This window comes from Phascolarctos cinereus, unplaced genomic scaffold (genome assembly GCF_003287225.1).
Source record: "Phascolarctos cinereus isolate Bilbo 61053 unplaced genomic scaffold, phaCin_HiC Scaffold_5;HRSCAF=322, whole genome shotgun sequence".
Taxonomy (NCBI): Eukaryota; Metazoa; Chordata; class Mammalia; order Diprotodontia; family Phascolarctidae; genus Phascolarctos; species Phascolarctos cinereus.
This window is the reverse complement of record NW_027555958.1, coordinates 323,581,603-323,599,192: the sequence shown is the minus strand read 5'-3', so window position 1 is coordinate 323,599,192 and position 17,590 is coordinate 323,581,603. Positions and strand designations below refer to the sequence as shown.

Here is a 17,590-nt window from a genome sequence, read left to right as displayed (position 1 = left end):
TGTGTCCAACTCTTCGTGACCCCATTTGGGGTTTTCTTGGCAAAGATACTGGAATGGTTTGCCATTCCCTTCTCCAGCTCATTTTACAGATAAGGAACTGAGGCAAACAGGGTTTAAGTGACTTGCCCAGGGTCACACAACTAGGAAGTGAGGTTACATTTGAACTCAGGAAGACTCATCTTCCTGACTCCAGGTCAGCACTCTATCCACTTCACCACCTAGCTGCCCCTTCTCTCAGTCTACTCAGTTGTGAAATGGGGGTAATAATGGGGGTGGGGTGGTGGTGTAGCACTTACCTCCCAAGATTGTAAGAATCAAATAAGTTAATATTTGTAAAGCACCTAACACATAATAGATACTATACAAATGCTAGACATTGTTGCTATTGTTACATGCAGCGCACATCACTGTCTCACTGTTACATTTTAAACCAGACCTGTGTTTTCATCTTCGGTCCTTCCAGTGAGGACCTTCCTCCACCAAGGAACCTGCTCTTCCCCTTCGAGTTCCTCAGGGCACTGAGAAGTTAAGTGAATTGTCCTGGGTCTCACAGCAAGGATGTAGCAAAGGCAGAATTTGAACCTAGGTCTTCCTGAATCCTATGCCAGCTTCCACCTGATTCTTGCAATACTGCCTCTCTTGATAATATTATAATGCCCAAATTATGCAATCAGTACATTTCAAAGTACAGCTCCCAATGATATGTTAACATCTAAGAAAAGAGCTCCTTAATTCCTTGGGGAATTAAGGTTTACTGGAGGAGGCGGGGCTTCAGTTGAGCTTTAAAGAAAGGTGAGCCCAGCCCAGGGGAGCCCAGCTGCAATGGCCCAGGGCTCAGGAGGGCTCAAGGGAGGTCAGAGGATGTCCCTCATTGTGGAGTTGGAATGTCATTCAATGAGCATGGAGGAAAATTACAGCTATTGGGAAAAGTCTTCATATACTGACTCTACTCTCATGTAGCTAGGTACTAGTTTGGTGACCTGAGGGTAGCATCACCTGATAGCCAAATTAAATATCACACTGTCCCCAAGCTGGTTAATCAGTTAATCATATGGCACCCTACTCTAGACTGCACAAAGCAAAGGAATGATGAGTGGGTAGAGTTCTGTACCTATAACACCTTCAGCATGGGAGAGGGGGTGTATGAGGGGAGGTGTGCTATAAGACTGGAAAGTCAAGCTAGTACAAAATTGTGGAGAGCTATGAGAGACAAAAAATAAGGGATTTGGTTTCCCAACTTTCTGAAGGAGAAGCTAACTCTGATTTCCCTAAAGATTACGATGATGAAGTGGAAGCTCAAGCTAAAGCATGGAGGTGGAGGTGGGGTTGGGTTGGGTGGGATAGCAACTCCATTAAACATTAGGTGTGGAAGGGAAGAGCAGCTGGGAGAACTACTAGATAAGGGAGATAAATGGAAATCAAGGTGAGTGGATCTTGGATCATTTAAAAAATTATAAATAAATTACAATTCCATCTCTTTGTATCTCATACGTGTCTGCCTCTGTGTACTAAATAAATTAGGCCTGCCCGCTACCTCTTCCATCTCCCCCCCAAAAAAAATTCCAGTGGGTGCTGAGGCACATGGATGTTAACTTGAATGAACAACCAGCTCTACTTAGCTCTTGCCCAAGTTCACAAAGCTAGTAAGTATCTGAGGGTAGATTTGAACTCAGGTCTTTCTAACTCCTGGCCCAGTTCTCCATCTATGACACCACCTAACTGCTATTAAAACATAACAAGGAATGATAATCTGAAAAGGGAGAGAACTCTAAAAATCAGTGTATTTGGAGAAGTCTTCACAAAGATGGTGGAGCCTATGCTAAGCCTTGTAGGAAAATATTTTAAAAGGCAGAGATAAGAAAGGAGAACAATCTAGGTCTAAGTGGAGACTGTAACATGCACAGTGTGCCACTGGTATGATTTCCCCATGTGGAAGAAGCTGGAAAACCTGCCTGTGGGAGTCATGATGACATAAAATGGTTGTCTTAGAGAGACTTTGGAGCATGTGTACCCATTCTATAGTTGGCTTGGGTCTGCTAACCATGTGGTGAGGAACAGCCTTTTAGATGGGGGTCAGTTAGTCAACTAACAACTTATTAAACACATACTATGTGCCAGGGCATTGCTCCGGAGATACAAAGAAGCAAAAGATAGTCCCTGTAATAAAGGTATTCACAGAGTAAGAGAATGTAAGGCCTCACTGAGCATGTGTTAAATACTTACTATAAATCAGAGCACTGGAGATACAAACAAAAGCAAATACAAAAACACGGTCCCTGCTCTCAAGGCGCTCCCATTCTAATGGGGGAGATAGCATGCAACATACAAGATACATACAGTGGAATTAGGAGGCAATCTAGGAAGGTGAGATTTGAGCTGAATCTTGAAAGAAGCCAGAAAAGCCTGGAGGAAAAGGTAAGAATGGAGAACATTCAAGCATGGGAGATAGGCAATCAAAGAAGCAAAGAGTAGGTAGATGGAGTGTCTGGTGAGAGGAATAGCAAGTAACTGGACTGTAGTTTGTAGCAGAGAATAGAGTGTAAGAAAACTGAAAAGGGAAGAAGGGGCCAGGTTGTGAAGCTTTTTAAATGCTCATTGACTCTAGACTGACTTATATCAGGAGGGGAACCTTGACATAGTATAGAAGGAGCTAGCCTTGGAACCAGGAAAAGATCCTGTTTCAAGTCCTCATTCTGAAAGGCAGTACGATCTATTGCCGTGGTGTTGAAATTCAAATAAAAAGGAGGATGCCTTCCAGTTTCATATTGACACGGAAAAACACGTTAACATTATCTACGTTCCATTGTTAAACGTTGCCCAACTACATTTTAATCTGGTTTGGGCTACACCCTGAGCCAAAATGTGGCTGTGCTTGATGTCTCTGCTCTAAGTAACTCTCTAAGATTCTAAGTTGTAGATGTTGCAATTGGAATTTAACAAAAGGGCAAACTGAAGCAAATCTCCAGGCAAGATAACATTTATTAGCAGGGACAGACTGCCTGTCAATTAATGGGTCAATAGGGGCAGCTAGGTGGCGCAGTGGATAGAGCACTGACCTCAGAGTCAAGAGAACCTGAGTTCAAATCTGCCCTCAGACACATAACACTCACTAGCTGTGTGACCCTGAGCAAGTCACTTAACCCCATTGCCTACCCAAAAACAAAAAAATGGGTCAATGAATTGCCTCCGTTAATGCCAAATACCCCATGCAAAAGGACAGTTCCCCTTTTATAAGGTTTGAAGAATACAAAACAAAGAACAGACCAGGGTAGATGACATCATGGGATGGAGAGCAACACGATTGGTTACAAAGCTGAGGCACAGGGAACAGCATGATTGATTGGAAGTTTTGAATGGAGGCTAGCAACTTCGCCCCCTTCTCTCATGAGACTAAGAAGTGCTCATCGCTTGAGTTCAGGTGTGAGATAACAGCACAGGCTTTTGGACAGCAAACCAAACATCCTTGGAGGATAGCTTGGTGGTATAAAGATATTAGGCCCAACTTCCTTGCTTTAACACATTTAACATTTAACATTTCCCAAGGTCAGTTAAATTCCTTGAGGCAGGAGAGCTAGATTTCTAAAACCATCCCATTAACAAGACAGCTGACTTCTGAGCTAAGTTCAGAGGCAAAGAACCATGACTTATGGAGTTACTGGACAAAAGCAGTTACAGAACAAAATCAATTAATTGTATATAGGATCAAAAAGAAAATGGTACAGCAATTCTGTTGAGTCCCTTTTAGGGAAGACATTAGGTAGGGTGGGGAAGTTTGAAGACGCCCCATGTGGCCTCAGACTGCAGGTTCCCCACCCTGGAACTATGGGTAGACTTTATTTAAGCAATGTTTCCTGGAATTTTTGGTGGAAGCACAACAATGCAGAGAAAGACAGAAAAAAGCATGATTCCCTTTCTTTGGGCTTGAACTACCCCTGGGCCCTTTGTAAACCCAGACTCCACCACTACCACCCCCATGGGCCTAGGACCAGAGGTAACACTTAACTGCCAAATCTAATGACCTTTTCTCAGTACTCATCTTCTTGACCCTTCTGTAACATTTGAGACTATTGACAACCCTCTTAATTCGGGAGTTTCATGAGATAGCTCTCCGTTGGTTCTACTACAACCTGTCTGGCTGCTCCTTCTCATTCTCCTTAGCTGAGTCATCTCCCATGTCATTCCATGTAACTGTGGGTATGAGCCATGGTTCTTCCTTGGGCCCTCTCCTCTTTTCTCTTCATAATTTCTTTTTTTTTTTAATAATTAATTTATTTATTTTTAATTTTCATCATTCACTTCCATAAGATTTTGAGTTTAAAATTTTCCCCTCCTCCCTCTCCTTCCCCCTCCCCAAGATGGCATGCAATCTGATATAGGCTCTACTTATACATTCATATTAAGCATATTTTCCCATTAGTCATGATGTAAAGAAGAATTAGAGGGGGGCAGCTAGGTGCTACAGTGGATACAGCACCGTCCCTAAAGTCAAGAGGACCTGAGTTCAAATCTGACCTCAGACCAAATACTTTACATTTACTAGCTATTTGACCCTGGGCAAGTCACTTAACTCCAATTGCCTAAAAATTAAAAAAAAAAAAAAGATTTCCATATTAGGGGCAGCTAGGTGGCGCAGTGGATAGAGCACCGGCCCTGAAGTCAGGAGGACCTGAGTTCAAATCCGGCCTCACACCAAACACTTGACCCTTACTAGCTGTGTGACCCTGGGCAAGTCACTTAACCCCAATTGCCAAAAAAAAAAAAGAATTAGAACTGATGGGAGGAACCACAAGAATGAAGCAATAAAACAAAACAACAAAAGAAAAGGAGAGCAAATAGTATGCTTCCATATGCATTCAGACTCCATTTTTTTCTCTGGATGTGGATAGCATTTTCTGTCATGAGTCTTTTGGAGTTGTCTTAGATCCTTGCATTGCTCAGAAGAGCCAAGTCTATCAAAGTCAGTCATTGAGCAATGTGGCTGTTACTGTGTATAATGTTCTCCTGGTTCTTCTCATTTCACTCAGTATCAGTTCATATAAGTCTTTCCAGGTTTTTCTGTAGTCTGCCTACTCATCATTTCTTATAGCACAATAGTACTCCATCTCTACATGATTTCTTACTTGGTGTCTCTAGTAGCTACCATGGACTAAATGCAGATGACTCCAAGATCTGTAGTATATCCAACCCAAGTCTTTCCCCTCCAGACCTTACAATGCCCACTGGACATTTCAATATAGATACTGTGAAGACATCTCAAATTCAATGTGTCCAAAACAGAAGTCGTTTTCTTTTTCCCTAAACCCATTTCTCCTCTGAACTTCCCTAGTTTTAACACTTTTTTTAAAATTGAAGCAATTGGGGTTAAGTGACTTGCCCAGGGTCATACAACTAGTAAGTGTCAAGTATCTGGTCTGACACTGAATTTGAACTCAGGTCCTCCTGACTCCAGGGCTGGTGCTTATCCACTTCAACACCTAACTGCCCCTTGAACTTCCCTAGTTTTGTTGAGGGTACCACCTTCCTTCTAGTCACCTGGGTTCCCAACTTTGGCATCATCCCTGACTCCTTACTTTTTATTCATTCCACATAGCTCAATCACACACAAAGTCTTGTCATTTTTACTTCTTTTTACCTTCACATGTCTTGCATAAGTTTCTTCATTCTCCAGGTTGTACATCTGGCATGATGATGCTCTCAGAGCTCCAGGGGCTCCAAAAAAACCCCAAACTCAAACAAACAAAAAAAACCCAGTCCTTTTTGCTAAAAATATATTTAAATGTATTCAAGTAAATATAGTTCCTATGGTGGTTTTTTATCTTTTCTTTTCTTTTTTTGGGGGCTAGGCAATGGGGTTAAGTGACTTGCCCAGGGTCACACAGCTAGTAAGTGTTATATGTCTGAGGCCGGATTTGAACTTAGGTAACTCCTGACTCCAGGGCCTGTGGTTTTTTTAAAAAGACAGTTCAGGGGCAGCTAGGTGGCACAGTGGATAGAGCACTGGCCCTGAAGTCAGGACCAGATTGAAGCATACTATTTGCTCTTTTTTTCCCTTCTGTTTTGTTTCCTCTTTCTTGTAATTTCTTCTATTGGTTCTAATTCTTCCTTACAACATGACTAATGTGAAAATATGTTTAATAGGAATGTACATGTAAAGCCTATATCATATTGCAAGGCATCTTGAGGAGGGAAGGAGGAAGGGAGGGGGAGAAAAAATTTAAATCCAAAAGCTTATGGAAGTGATTGTTGATAAATCAAAATAAATTAATAAAAAATTTAAAAATTTAAAAAAGAGACGGTTTAGGAAGATAAAAACAGATAAAAGCCAAAACTGCTACAAACTTCCTTTTATACTCTTCTTATCCAAAGGACCCACAACCGGGTCCGGGATCAATCAATCCATCTGGGGCAAAGTTAACCCAAAGTTGTCCCAGTTCTGCAACAAAATGTCCTTGCTCAGCTGGAATGCTAACAGATTATGATCAAATAAGGGAATTTCAGAGATTATGAACGTAAAGGCAGAGTATTGGTGGGTGATAGAAGATGAAGGTAATGACCATCTCCTCTGATTGAGGAGGAAGTTATGGAAAATGAGCAAGTTGAGGAACTTGGTTAGGGTGTTTGAGGGCATATTGAAATGCATGTTGAAGGTCTCTAGTATGAAGACAGGAGTTGGGGAGGAGAGAAGGACAGAGGGGTGATCACCACATATAAGCCAGATATAAGTGTGGTCAACACGAAACAGTTACACTTAATTATATACATGGTGTCTCACCTCTTAAGGTAGTATTTCCTTGAAAGCAAGGACTATTTACTGTTTCACTTCTGTCTTTGTATCCTCTATACTTGTCACAGTTCTTGCCACATAGTAAATTTTAATAAATGTTTCTCCACTGATTGATAGAAAAAAAAAATTCCATGTTCTCCCCAGGCTCAGCCAGTGTTGTGAGGCTGTGTGGAGCTTACTCTTGTCTCCTCAGTTTCACTAGTATCCTGACCCACAATAGCACTCTCTACAGTCTAGCCAAATTGTCCTACTTGCTCTTCCTCACACATGACATCTTCATCTCCTGCCTTTGCACTAGCTACGCCCCAAGCCTGGTACCTACTCCCTCCTTACCTTGGTCTCTTAGAATCCCTGCTTGTCTTCAAGACTCAGCTCAAATCCCACAAACAACAGGAGACCTTTCCTCATCCACCCAGCTGCTAGTATGACCCCTCTGCCCCTCTGCCTCAGGATGACCTTGAATTTGTTTTGTACATATCTATGTGCATGTTGTCTCTTTCGAATGTAAGCTCTTTGAGGGCAGAAATTATTTCCCTTTGGGCTCTGTGTCCCCAGTCCCTAGCACAACGTTAGCATATAGTGCTTAATAAATGTTAATTGATTGACAGAGGACCTTTACCTCTCTCCTGACCTCCTTGGAATAAACGTTTAGCAGTGGTTTCTCTGGGGTTCAGTAGAATGGTTGGGCCAATTAATAGCTACACTTACACTATATTAGTATGCCTATCTTCCCATGGCCCCTTCATCATTATTTCTATCTTTTATCATCTTTGCCAATTTGTTGGGCATGTGGTGAGATTCAGAGTACTTTCATGGTTTATCTATTGGGAATATCTCAATTTTTTATGGCTTCTGATTGCCTCATATAAAGTCCAGACTCCTTAGTCTGTCATTAAAGAACTGTGACTTGTCACCCAATGCTTTTTCCCAAGCTTATTTCTCACTATTATTACCTTTCACACACCCTAATTCTCCAGCCAAACCGGTCTAAACCTTGCATTTGCACATTCCCCAAACACACCCATCTGCTCTCTTGTCTCTGCACCATCATCCAGATTGTTTCTTTAATTCAATTCAGAAAACATTTAAGTGCCTACTGGTCTATCCCTGTCCTCTCTCCTGACCTCCAGGATGTCTAATAGACATTATAAACTGAACACATCTAAAATGATCCCACTGGTTTTTCCCCTCCAAATGCTCCCCTTTTCCCAACTTCACTGTTACTGTCATCCCAGTCACCCAGGCTCAAAACTCAGGTATCATCCTCTACTTCTCACTCTCTTATCTTCTATATCTGACCAATTGCCTAGTCCTGTCATTTCTATACTTGTTATATCTCTTGAATGTTCCCCTTTCTCTCTTCTGATGCTGGCCTTCATCATCTCCCACCTGGACCATTGCCATAGTCTATGTATTGGCGTCTCAGCCTCAGGTCTCTTCCTACTCTAGTCTCTACTCAGCTGTCAAATTGATCTTCCCATCTCACTCCTCTATTCAGTCAACTCCAGGGGATCTCTATTGCCTCCAGGATCAAATGTAAAATCCTCTGTTTCACTTTTAAAGCCCCCCATAGCCTGACCCCTTCCTACCTTTCCAGTCTTTTTATACCTTACACCTACCACCTACTGGGTATCCAGTGACACTGAACTCCTTGTTATCTTTTGTGCACAAAATCCATCTTCTGACTCCAAGCATTTTCATTGACTGGTGTCCAAACCTGGAACATTCTCCCTCCTTATCTCCACCTCCTGGCTTCCCTGGATTCCTTTAAATCTCAGCCAAAGTCCTGCCTTCTGCAAGCAGTCTTTCCCAGTCCTCCTTAATCTTAGTGCTTTCCCTCTAAGATTACCTCCAGTCTATTTTATCTATGTCTTATTTGCATGTATCTGTTTGTACTTTTTGTTCACTTCCCACTTAGACTATGAACTCCTTGAATATAAGAACTCTTTTGCCTTTCTTTGTATCTGTAGTGCTTAGCACAGTGGTTAGCACATAGAAGGCACTTAATGAGTGCTAGATGACTGACTTACTATGTGCCAGGCATTATATTAGGTGTTGAGATTGCAGAGACAAAAATTCAATAGTTCTACCCTTAAGGAGCTTCCATTCTACTAGGGCAGCAGAGGGTTGAGCAGGGCTACATATATGCATATAAGTAGAGAGTATTAGTAACTGGCATATACATCCTTAGCCTTCAATTCTGCTTGTCCAATTCCTTGAAACCCTAGCTAAAATGCCACCTCTTCCATGCTTAATGATAAATCATATTCATACTGTGTTTTAAAGTTTACAAAACTTACAAAAACCTATGAGATATGTATCATGAATATAATTATTCCCATATTCCATGGTATATGTGGGGAGATAGAGGAAATTACTTCTCCTTATGATGAGAGGAATAAGGCCAGACTCTCCCGTCCTGGTTGAACCTGCCAGAAGGCCACCTGAGCTTGAGCTGCAAGGAAAGAAGTCCTTTCCACTAATGCCATAGGTCTGAAGAGCATGGCTACTGAAGGAGAGATGGCCTTTCAGGGAAGAGAAGTCACAAAGAGATGGATAGGACTTCTAGGGGATGGTAGAGACAGGAATGTGAGCTGACAGAGTGACATTAGATGGAGGGGACAGCCTGAGCCAAGGTGGAAGGTCCAATGATCTGTCCTTCTATAAGAGTGGTTTGGACCTGTTAGAGCAAAAGCTGAGATACTGCAGCCTGGTCAGATTGAGGGAGTGAGCAGCCAAGGAGAGATGTCAACACTATTCTTCAGTGAGGTCTTCAGTTCCACTCATATACTGGGAGTTCACCCATCAATGTTGTACTTTTTTTTTTTGAGGGGAAACTATCTCCATTATAGGGAAGGAAAGTGGAAGTGGCATTCACATTAAGGTGGGCTATAACTCTTTCCTTGCTGAAGGGGGTAGGGGAGTAGTCTTTATTCTTTAAATGGCTTTTAATAAGCCTATTCAATATTCATGCTTACAAGTCAATATTCAAGCTTCCACATTTAAGGAAGAGCTAGAGATTAGTCAAATTTAGATACTACTGTGAGGTGTACTCAGTGTAGGGGCATAAACCAAAGATTATCATAACCAAGAAGTCTTCAGTATTGAACCTGATCAACATGACAGAATTACAGAATTGTAAAATGGCCATTTAGATCAACCTGGAAAAAAAATCCTTACTGCAATACACCCAGTAAGTGGTAATCCAGCTTCTACCTGAAGACTTCTGATCAGGGGGAAGCAGTGGTGAGCTGGAGCCAGCTTATACTGGCCCCCAAGGGCCCTTGGTTATATTTTCAGTGTGAGCACTTATACATCAGAAATCAGCAAAGGGCTACAAATCAGGGCTTGACTTATTGTTCTGTTGATATGGGGAAATAATAATGTAAATTCAACATTAAAATGTATCTTGTATACTTTTTTGTGATTAGGATTGTAATTTGACACTCACTTGAACAATTAAAAAAATTTTTTTATACTGGGTCTACCTATAGAGCTCTCCCAGGCTGGAAGTGCAGCAGCCATTCTTGGGTCTGATTCTAATACCAATCACCACAGAAGCCTTAACCAGCTTTACTTTTCTGACCTAAATCAGTTCAGCCCTCCTTAAGCAGCCTGACAGCCTTCCACTCCAAAGGTCTCACCATATTGGTGACAGACACCCAATCCACTTTATCCCTCCTCAAAGCTCATAACTCCCAAACTCAAGCAATGCACCAGCCTTGGCATCCCCTAGGAGCAGGGATTACAGGGATTACTTGCACCAATAAGCCCAGCTCAACAATTCAATTTGACCAAGTTATAGCTCCCATAGACCATAAAACCCTGCTCACATGTATCCCTATTCCTTTCAGAGTGCCATGGTGTTAAAAGGGACTCCCTAAATGCTACCCATATCCAAAGAGAGAACTATGGAGTTTGAATGCAGATTGAAGCATACTATTTGCTCTTTTTTTCTTCTGTTTTGTTTCCTCTTTCTTGTGGTTCCTCCTATTGGTTCTAATTCTTCCTTACAACATGACTAATGTGAAAATATGTTTAATAGGAATCTAAATGTGAAGCCTATATCAGATTGCAAGCCATCTTGGGGAGGGAGGGAGGGAGAGAAACATTTTAAACTCAAAAGCTTATGGAAGTGATTGTTGATAAATCAAAATAAATTAATTAAAAAATATTATTTTAAATAAAAAGGGACTCCCAACATCATATACTCAGATTTCCACCTGATATAGGAGTTTCTGCTACCACATCCTTCACAAAGGATTAGTTATCCAGGTTCTACTAAAACATTCTTTTGAATGGGTAGCTCATTATCCCCACATGGCAGCCCATTCCATTTTCCAACAGCTCTAATTGTTAGGATATTCTTCCTCATATTTGGCTGATATCCACCTTCTTGGAACTTTAGACCTTTCTGTGATTACCTCAAAGTCCCTTCAGATGGTTAGCCAAAGCCTTTGATGTTTGATCTAGTTTCAGGTCCAAGTTCAGTGTATAGACTAGGCCAAGATGGTGTATGAAAGTCCACTATCCCCAAGTATTCAGTATAAATTGAATTTCTGAGATTGATTAGGACCCAGTCCAAACGTCCCCCCTTCCCCTCCCCCCTCTCTGATCATAAATGAAGAGAATAATCAGAGGATCTTAGATTTAGAACTGATAGGGACTTAGGGATCATCTAGTCCATTTCCTTCATGTGACAGAAGAAGAAACTGAGACCTGGAGAAATTAAATTACTTGATCAAGGGCACATTGGTAATTAGTAGCAGAGTTAGATGTGAATAATAGCTAGCACTTATATAGTACATATGACATATCATTTAATCCTCACAATCCCTACAAAGGAGGTGCTATTATATTATCCTCTTTTCACAGATGAGGAAACTGAAGCTGAGAGAGGCTAAGGGATTTTCCCAGCATCACACAACTACTAAGTGTCTGAGGCAGGATTTGAACCTGGTTCTTGACTCCATTCCCAAGGCTTTATCTACTGCAGCTGCCTGCAAACCACCCAGGTATCCTGACTACAAATCCAGAATTCTTTCCATGAGTGTCTCTCACAGGTCATAGATCATAGAAGGTCAGGGGTGGAAGGGAAACTAGAGATCATCTAATCCAATTCCCCTCTCCCATCTTACAGATGAGGAAACTGAGGAGCACCTAGCTACTAAGTGCATCAATCATAGCCAAATTTCTGGCTCCTTGGGGCACCCTCTCATCTCACCTAGCACAGCTCCCATGTTTACCAGTTTCCAAGGGAAGGTAGCCCTATCTTCTCTTAGTCATTATAACATATAATAATTATTAAAGTCTACCTATAATCTCTGGCTGCAACAGCTTGAGTCCATTTTTCCTGGTCTACCCTCTATATAGATGGAGCCTAGATCCCTCTCTCCTTGACCTGGACCATTCACCCCTTCAAGAAAGTCTTTTCTGCTCCACAACCTCCATTCCTTTTACTCTGATATTTACTCCTCTCCAAACATCTCCTTTACAACTACTGCCTCTCCCCAATACTGGAGCCCATATCCTAGAGGAATTTGCACCCTGGAGCTTACCCTTCAGATAAGTGACAGCCTCTCCTTTAAAGTCACTTCCTCTCCAATCTGTTAACAACTGAAAGCATAGTCCTTGCCCTGCCCCTTCAGTTCTGGAATGTGAACTATAAACCAATCAGCTCAGCCATTGTTCCTGGAAGCAACAATATACACCTATCATCTCAGTAACTTTTGGACCAGAGTGCCCCTCCCTGGCCACCATTTCCCCTCTGTGTGAGGTCCCTCCCATTAGAATGTAACCTTCTTGAGGGCAAGGATTGTCTTAGGGCTCCACACATAGTAATTGGTTAATAAATATTTTTTCATTCATTTGTTCATTCATTCTTCTCATTATGCTTTCACTGAAAGTTCTAGAGTATCACCTTTGGGAGGTCCATTGGAACCACCTGACCCAGGATCAACCCCATCTTGGGAAGAGACGAGAGCAGTATTGCTATAAACACAATTATGAGACTGAGGTAACATAATTTTGGTTTACCAAAAAAGTTTACCAAACTTGCCTCAAAACAACCCCATGAGGTGGGCAGGGCAAGGACAATTCACTTTGCTGGATTCACGGTCTCACTAGTGAGTGCAGGTCACAACCCATCCATGCTTTTATCTTCTGCCAGTCTGCACTCTATCTTTCCACAGATGTCCCACAGAAGAGCTACCTAACATGCTGCAGATCTTTCTGTTATGTCTGCATGACCAACCCACCTCCTTTTCTGGTTATATGTATGTATGTATGTATGTATGTATGTATGTATATGTGAGATATATATATATATTCATACACCACCCTCTTTTCTGACACTTTATCACTTTATCTTGCTTGGAAGCAGCAAGAAGCCACAAAGGCCCAGCTACCTTTTTTTGGGACAGGCCTGAATCAGATCAGTCCAGTGTTCAGGTTTGCGATTGGAGTCAAATGAGATGTTTGTAGATCATCTAATATTTAGTGAAAGGATGTTGATTTAACAATAGCATGGAAAGAATATTCAGCAAGGATACAGCATTAATTCAATTGGACCTAGTTCCTCTGCCTTGGGCATTTGCTGTGATGGTCCTCTAAGGAAGCAGCATGTGTGAAGTTTTTGTACTTAGGCAACTAGGAAGCTATGTCAACAGTCCCAGCCTTAGTCTCCTGGACCATTATCTTAGGGGGAAAAAAATAGCATAGCTTATGTAGCAGGGACCTTAGCAGGTATCTGTCCTACCTCCTCCACCTCCTTCTTTCTCTGAGAATAGTAATCACATCCTTACTACTATTGCTTCTGGATTGAGTGTGTCAATGAACTGCCTTATTATTCCACTCATTATCTTTGTGAAAATTTCCCAGACCAAAACTCCCTTCCTTGGCCACCATTCCTCTATGTGTGTTGTCTTCCCAGTCAGAAGTTAAACTTGTTGAGAATAGAAACTTGTCTCACTTTTGCATTTGTATCCCCAGAGCATAACACAGTGTTTGGCACAATTTGGTAAACCACAATGAGCTCTATGTATGTAAGATAATGAGGTAAAACAAACCCCGTCCATACCTATCATATCCCCCCTAATCCAGAACGCTCTCTCAACTAGTTTCTTTTCCCCGGGGCTACAGCCCCACCCAACCCAACCCTCCTCCCTCTCCACAGTTACTTTCATTCTCGGATGGAATTTCAACCAAGTATACTGAGGAATTGGCCAAAGAATTGAGACTTGAATCCAGGTCTTTTGACACCTGATTCAGCGCTCCCTAGAAGGAAGCTGGAGGGGAGGAAGGGGGAATCTTGAAACCATGCTGATTAGATCTATTACAAGTTTGTGTTACTTAATCTCAACCCATAATCCTTTTATATCTCTCTAATCAATTCACTTGAGGCAGTTAGATGACTCAATGCATACAGCACTGGGACTGGATTCAGGAAGACCAGACTTCAAATCCGGCCTCTGACACTTAATAGCTTAATAGTTGTGTGACCCTTAGCAAATCACTTAACTTTTGTTTCCACTGGAGAAGGAAATGGCAAACCAGTCCAGTATCTTTGCCAAGAAAACCCCATATGGAGTCACAAGACTGAACAACAATCATTTCACTTTGCCATTCACCACATCTGCTTTTCCAAATCTTTGCATTCCTCTTCAAACCCTCTTAGCTGATAACCTTGCCTCATATTTCACTAACAAAAATGAGGCCTGTTCCCTTGTTCCTCATCTCAGATGCTTTTTTCTACTATCTACTCTTTCACGAGGAGTGAATCTTCTCCTTGCTAAGGCAAACCACCCTACAGGCACAAGTGATCCCATTCCATCCCATCTTCTCTAGCAGATTTCATCTTCTATCATGCCTACTCTTTCACTAATTTTCCATTGCTTCCTGACTACTGGCTGCTTCCCAACTGCCTACAAACAAGCCCATGTCTTCCCCATACTCAAAAAACCCTCACTTGACCCATTCATCCTCACTAATTATCCTCTTATATTTCTCCTCCCTTTTGGGGGACTTCACTTCCTTCCCTCTCATTCTCTTCTTAATTCTCTGCAATCTGGCTTGCAACCCTACTATTCAATTAAAATAAATCTCTCCAAAATTATTAACAATTCTCAAATATCATCTTTCTTGACCTCTCTATAGGCTTTGACATTGTTGATCACCCTCTTCATGATACTCTCTTCTTTCTAGGTTCTTGTGACACTACTGTCTTCTGGTTCTCCTACCTATATGACTGATGAGGTCTAGAGGTTAGGGGTGCTGGAACCCCAAGATCACAACATGCAGGTCCTGTCCAAAAGAATTCGACCCAAGCCTCCTTTCTGCCAAAAACAAGGTTTATTAAAGATCCCCCATATTGCCAGGCCCTTGAGGAATCTAGGAGTCTGCAAGTATTGGCTAGATTCTAAGAATCTGAGCAGTAGCTAGATTTTAGGAATCTGAGAATCTTAATGGAGACAAGATGGACCTTATATGCAGAAAGACTGTGGGAGGGATCCAGGAGTGGCCAAGTAGTATGTAACGACTGAAGGAGGGGTCTAAGGAAGATCTGAATGGGAGTGGCCAGTAAAGCCGGGTGAACTCTTGGGACCTAGACAATGGAGCCTAGCAAGGATTAAGTGTAGGAAATGGCCAGGGGCCATAGGGAGGTAAGACAATGGAGGGGAGATTGGGTGTAGCAACAAGGAAAGGCTATTTGATGACATTATAACCTCAGGGGAACCAGAGATTTGGCCATGTGGGAAAGTCCAGGGTTTTTCCTTTCTAGGGCCCAGATCCCAACCCCATCATGACCACTCATTTTCAGTCTTCTTTGCTAGAAGTCATACCACTAATCATGGGTGTCCCTCAGGGCTCTGTCCTGGGCCCTCTTCCCTTCACTCTCTATACTATTTCACTTGATGATCTCACCAGCCTCCATGGATTCAATGCTCATCTCTATGCTGATACTTCTCACATCAGCTTGTCCAGTACTAATTTCTCTCCTGACCTCTGTCCTGACCTCCTAGTATCTCTGACTGCCTATTGAACATCTAGAACAAGATGTGATAGACATCTTAAATGCCACATGTCTAAAACTAAACTCATTATCTTTTCCCAAAAATCCTTCCTTCTTTCTAACTTCCCTATTACTGTCAAGGATACCACCATCTTCTCAGTCTTGAAGACTCAAAACATAGGTGTCATCCTTATGCGGTTGGGATTTGGATCCCAGAAAGAAAAAACCCTGGACTTTCCCACGTGGCCAAATCTCTGGTATTTGCCTGAGGCTATAATCCCATCAACTGGCCTTTCTTGTGGCTCCACCCAATCTTCCCTCCATTGTCTTACCTCCCTATGGCCCCTGGCCATTTCCTACCCTTAATCCTAGCTAGGCTCCATTCTCCCAGGTCCTCGTGGTCCAGGTCCCAAGAGTTCTTTCCACTCCAGTTTACTGGCCACTCCCATCTAGATCTTCCTTAAATCCCTCTTCCAGTCACCCCAAACTACTTGGCCACTCCTTGACCCTCCCACAGTCTTTCTGTATATAAGGTCATCTTGTCTCCATTAAGGTGACAATAGCTCACTAACATTCAGACTCCTTAAGATTCTGCCCAATATGATGGATGTTCTAATAAATCTTGCCTAAGAAGGCTTAGGTCGAATTCTTTCAGATAGCACCCTCATGTTCTGATTTTGGGGTACCAGCACCCCTAAACCTCATCATTTCTAGGTTCCTCTTTTTTTCTCTAGCCCTGCCCCCCATATCCAACCAGTTGTAAAGTCTCATCAATTGTGACTTCACATCATATATGCTCCCTTCTTTCTTCTGATATTGCCAATACCCTGATGCTGGCCCTAATCACCTCAAGCCTGTATTATTGTAACAGCTTGCTGGTTGGTCAGTCTGCCTCAAGTCTCTACCCATCCTGCTCCATTCTCCACTCAGCTGTCACACTAATCTTCATAAGGCACAGGTCTGACCATGTCAGTCCACTATTTGACAAACTCTAGTAGCTCCCTATTAGCTCCAGGATCAAATTTGTTGTTCAGTCATTTCAGTCACCACTGACTCTGTGACCCCATTTGGAGTTTTCTTAGCTGAGATACTGAAGTGGTTTGCCATTTTCTTCTCCAGCTTATTTTATAGACGAGGAAACTGAGGCAAACAGGGTTATGTGATTTGCTTAAGGTCACACAGCTAATAGATGTCTGAGGCTGTTTTTGAACTCAGGTCTTCCTGACTCCAGTGCTTTATCCACTGTGCCACCTAGCTATTTGGTATTTAAAGACCTTCATGATGTGTACCTCCCTCCCCCCCCAACCCAAACTCCACCACCTCCCACCTTTCCAGTCTTCTTACATTTTATAACCCCTTCCTCAACATACTCTGCAATCCAATGACATCCAATGACTCCTTGCTTTTCCTAGCACAAGACACTCTATCTCCCAGCTGGGCATTTTCACTGGCTGCCACCCATGTGGATCTTTCTGTCTCTTCATTTCTACCTCCTAGCTTCTCTGGCTTCCTTCAAGTCTCATTTATCTTCCGCAAAAAGCTTTTCTCAATCCTTTTTTTTTTTTGGCTAGGCAATGGGGTTAAGTGACTTGCCCAGGGTCACACAGCTCTTAAGCGTCAAGTATCTGAGGCCAGATTTGAACTCAGTTCCTCCTGACTCCAGGGCCAGTGCACCCTTGCTCCACTGCACCACCTAGTTTCCACTCCCCCATCCTTCTTAATCTTAATCCTGTCCCTTAGAGACCTCCCCAGTTCATCCTGTATGTAGCTCATCTGTACATAGTTGTTTGTATGTC

The 17,590-nt window shown here is 42.3% G+C and overlaps 1 protein-coding gene across 1 annotated transcript in view; it reads left to right on the top strand.

Annotated features, from left to right (window-relative positions):
* The window catches only part of PKLR (pyruvate kinase L/R), a 29,575-nt gene that overhangs the window by 465 nt on the left and 11,520 nt on the right, over positions 1–17,590 (top strand). The window contains exon 2 of the mRNA XM_020991595.2: positions 11,660–11,799. The gene's annotated coding sequence lies outside the window, so the exon portion shown is untranslated. The remainder of the gene's footprint in view (positions 1–11,659; positions 11,800–17,590) is intronic.